This window comes from Chiloscyllium plagiosum, unplaced genomic scaffold (assembly GCF_004010195.1).
Source record: "Chiloscyllium plagiosum isolate BGI_BamShark_2017 unplaced genomic scaffold, ASM401019v2 scaf_8725, whole genome shotgun sequence".
Classification (NCBI taxonomy): domain Eukaryota; kingdom Metazoa; phylum Chordata; class Chondrichthyes; order Orectolobiformes; family Hemiscylliidae; genus Chiloscyllium; species Chiloscyllium plagiosum.
In genome coordinates, this window is record NW_025213603.1 from 17,446 (window position 1) to 21,890 (window position 4,445).

Sequence of the window (4,445 nt, forward strand, 5' to 3'; positions counted from 1 at the left end):
AGGTGAATTGGCCATGCTAAATTGCCCGTAGTGTTAGGTGAAGGGGTAAATGTAGGAGAATGGGTCTGGGTGGGTTACGCTTCGGCGGGTCGGTGTGGACTTGTTGGGCCGAAGGGCCTGTTTCCACACTGTAATGTAATCTAATCTAACCTAATCTAATTTAAGACAGATGTCAGAGGCAGATGTCAGTGGTAAGGGTGTGGAATACCCCACCTGCTAATGTAGTTAACCCAGTCACATGAGGGAGATTTAAACAATCCTTGGATAAGCACATGGATGATGATGGGATAGTGTAGGGGGATGGGCTGAGAATAGTTCCCAGGTTGGCGCAACATCGGGGGCCGAAGGGCCTGTTCTGCGCTGGATTGTTCTACGTTCCAGGTCTAAGGTGTCAGAGTGAAGGTTGGATTATCAGAACAGGGGCTGAGTGGGAGGTGCTGAGAAACATCTAGGGCAGATGGTTAGGATTAAAATAAATCCCAAAATTCACTCTGACCACATTTCACAAGAGGATAAAAATACACCCCGACCATTTGTCATGAAACGTCGACAGTTCGGCAAACAGGCCAGATTCCAAGCTGAATTCCTGAAACCGTTCAGGAAAAGGTTCCAGGCAGACCAGCAGGAGTTTGTTCACAAGAAGATGACGTTCACTTTCTGGAGCAACACTGAGGCGTCCCTGAGGCAGAGCTGATTTAAAGAGGGTCATCTCCAGCGTCGCTCCTCGCCACATCACTCCTCGGAAGTCTGGGATCCAGGCTGGACGCCCACTTCCCCAGCTGGAGGCCTGCGCACGGACACAGGCCGGCGTCTGGACAGATGGGGAGATGCCAGTGCCTCGGTGCCCAAAGAGCAGCACCAAGAGAGTGCAGGAGGCAGCTGGCATACGCAACTCAACCCTGGTGCCACCCCCCGGACCCTACAACAATTGCCTTCGGAAACAGCAAGTGATAGGACAGTCTGGAATGAATCACTGATCAGATCTAACCTCTGCAAACCCACAGGTTCTGGAATGGTTGGATTTGATTTATCATTATCACGTGTACCGAGATACAGTGGAAAGTATTATTTTGCCTGCATTACAGACAAATCATACCTTACAGTGTGACAGCTGTAAGAGGAGGTGCACAGAGAGATTACAACTCGAATAGGTGGGAGGGCAGGGCTGTCAGTGTAAAAACAGCAAGGAGGAAGGTGTTCCTCAACCTGTTGGTGCCTGTGTTTACGCTTTTGTATCTTCTCCCAGCTGGAAGAGGGTGGTACTGGGGTTGGAGGGGTCTTTGATGGTGATGTTGACTACTTTACCGAGGCAGTGGGAGGTGTAGATGTTCAAGAGGGCACGGTAATGCCCCATTATCCCTCAGGAGGCTCAGGATATTCAGCACCCTCACCGAATTCTCCAGACACACCACCAACAGCACACTGTCCCACTGCGTCACAGGCCGGTATGGCAACTGCTCTGCCCAGGGGCCGTGAGCAACTACAGGAGGAGGATGCCATTGACCACCCTCTGAGAAAAAGAACAGGACATGACATCACCACCGGAAATGACGTCACCAACCCAAAGAAACTCAAACATCCTACCTCTAGGGTGAGAGGGGAAAGATATAAAAGAGACCTAAGGGGCAACCTTTTCACCCAGAGGGTGGTACGTGTATGGAATGAGCTGCCAGAGGAAGTGGTGGAGGCTGGTACACTGACAATATTTAAGAGGCATTTGGATGGGGACATGAATAGGAAGGGGTTGGAGGGATATGGGCTGGGTGCTGGCAGGTGGGACTAGATTGGGTTGGGGTATCTGGGTCAGCATGGACGGGTTGGACCGAAGGGTCTGTTTCCATGCTTTACATCTCAATGACTCGATATAAATAGAAAGCGGGCTACACCACCAGTGCCTCGTCCGGAGGCTCACTGAAGATGTTACCTAGTGTGGTGACGAAACATCTGAAGATGAACCTTCTAGCTCAGCGAGCAAACCTACATCCAGAAGGTGGTGTGCACAACCCAGACCATCCCGGGAACCAACCTCCCGTGCGTGGACTCCACTTACACAGCTCACTGCCGCAGGAAGGGCTGCTAACATCATCAAAGACCCTTCCCACCCCGGGAATGATCTCCAATGGTACAGAAGCTTGGAACAGGAACAGTTCCTTCCCAGCCGTTACCAGGCTGATGAGTGGACCTCTCCAATTCAAATCGAATGTTGAGCTCCCTGTGCAGCTGTAGCCCTGGATACCTCGGTCTGGCTAAATACCCCGGGGTGGCACGATGGCTCAGTGGTTAGCACTGCTGCCTCACAGCGTCAGGGACCCGGGTTCGATCCCACCCTCGGGCGGCTGTCTGTGTGGAGTTTGCACATTCTGCCCCCGTGCCTGCGCGGGTTTCCTCCGGGTGCTCCGGTTTCCGCCCACATTCCAAAGACGTGCAGGTCAGGGTGGATTGGCCGTGGGAAATTGCCCGTAGTGTTAGGTGCATTAGTCAGAGGTGGGTGGGTTGCTCTTCGGAGGGCCGGTGTGGACCTGTTGGGCCGAAGGGCCTGCTTCCACACTGTAGGGGATCTAATCAGATCTGCATGCCCTGGTTTGCCACGATCTGCCTGTGTTGCTCACAAAACAAAACGTTTCACTGTACTTAGGTACACGGGCCTCCAATAAATCAAACCGAACAGACTCAGTGGATGGAAGACTGGTGTGTGACAGAACTGGACAGACACATGAATAACTGCGACTCAGTGAGAATGAAACGGAATGATTTGTTTGGGTGTTCCATCTTAAATGGCAAGGCAGAGTTCATACAAAGCTGGAAGTCAGCCAAACTCATACACTCCAGACCCTCAGATTCACAGCCAGGGTTTACTGTCAGAACCATTTCAAGTTGCAACCAAACACTTTGAAAAGCCAACGCTGAGGAGTTGCCCCTTTAAATGGACGTCATTGACTCAACTCCCTCAATCTGTTAATCACCAAACGAAGCCAACTGAGAGGGATGGGGATGAAGGCGTTTCGTCGGCTTGCTTTTGTTGGTCAGCGCGTTGAGGACAGGAGACGCTGAGGACGGCAGATGCTGGAGATCAGAGTCGAGAGTGTGGTGCTGGAAAAGCGCAGCAGGTCGGGCAGTGTCCGAGGAGCAGGAGAGTCGACGTTTCAGGCCAGAGCCCTTCATCAGGAATATACTGTAGGAGTTGGGAGGTCATGTTGCTGCTGCACAGAACATTGGTTAAGCCTTGTTTGGAATATTGTGTGTTGGGGCAAGGATGTTATGAAACTTAAAAGGGTTCAGAAAAGATATACAAATATGTTGGAGGGTTTGAGCTACAGGGAGAGGCTGAACAGACTGGGGCTGTTTTCCCTGGAGCGTCGGAGGCTGAGGGGTGAGCTTATAGAGGTTTATAAAATCATGAGAGGCTGTACCAAAAAACCTTGGAGTGCAGGTTCATAGCTCCTTGAAAGTGGAGTCCCAGGTAGATAGGATAGTGAAGGAGACGTTTGGTATGCTTTCCTTTATTGGTCAGAGTATTGAGTACAGGAGTTGGGAGGTCATCTTTTCCCTGGGGTGGGGGAGTCCAGAACTAGAGGAAATAGTTTTAAGGTGAGAGGGGAAAGATATAAAAGAGACCTAAGGGGCAACTTTTTCATCCAGAGGGTGGTACGTGTGTGGAATGAGGTGCCAGAGGAAGTGGTGGAGGCTGGTACAATGACAGCATTTAAAAGGCACCTGGATGGGGACATGAATAGGAAGGGTTTGGAGGGATATGGGCCGGGTGCTGGCAAATGGGACTGGATTAATTTAGGATATCTGAGTCAGCATGGACGTGTTGGGCTGAAGGGTCTATTTCCGTTCTGTACATCGCTATGACTCTGTGAGTCCCAAGACAGGGACAGCACGGGGTTAGATACAGAGTAAAGCTCCCTCTACACTGTCCTCTCCATCAAACACTCCCAGGGACAGGGACAGCACGGGGTTAGATACAGAGTAAAGTTCCCTCTATACTGTCCCCCCATCAAACACTCCCAGGGACAGGGACAGCACGGGGTTAGATACAGAGTAAAGATCCAGGTTGGAGGAGGGAGTTATGAATGGCCTCCTCCTGTTCCTGTGTGTTCTATCCCTCTCTAATAGAGTAATTCGTGAGTCAATAATTCTCACGGGAAAGATGTCAAACCTGCCGATATCACCCCAACCCCCTCCCTCACCTGCATGCAGGGCCCCAAACACTCCTTCCAGGGGAGACAGAGGGTCACCCAGTCACCGCCCATTTCAATTCCCCTTCCCACTCCCTCTCCGACAACAGCAGCCTTGGCTTCTTCCAGTGCCACAACAAACCCAACCTCATCCGCCCCCTGGGCAGCCTCCCGCCCGGGGGGACTCAACACTGTGTTCTCCAATTTCAAATTCCCTCCGTCACCATCCCCCCCCCCCTCCCCACCACCCCCCGACTCCCTTCC

At 51.8% G+C, this 4,445-nt stretch overlaps 1 protein-coding gene across 1 annotated transcript in view; it reads left to right on the forward strand.

The window, feature by feature from the left end:
- The window catches only part of LOC122547671 (CD276 antigen-like), a 21,489-nt gene that overhangs the window by 11,743 nt on the left and 5,301 nt on the right, over positions 1 to 4,445 (forward strand). The gene's annotated exons all lie outside the window — the stretch shown is intronic.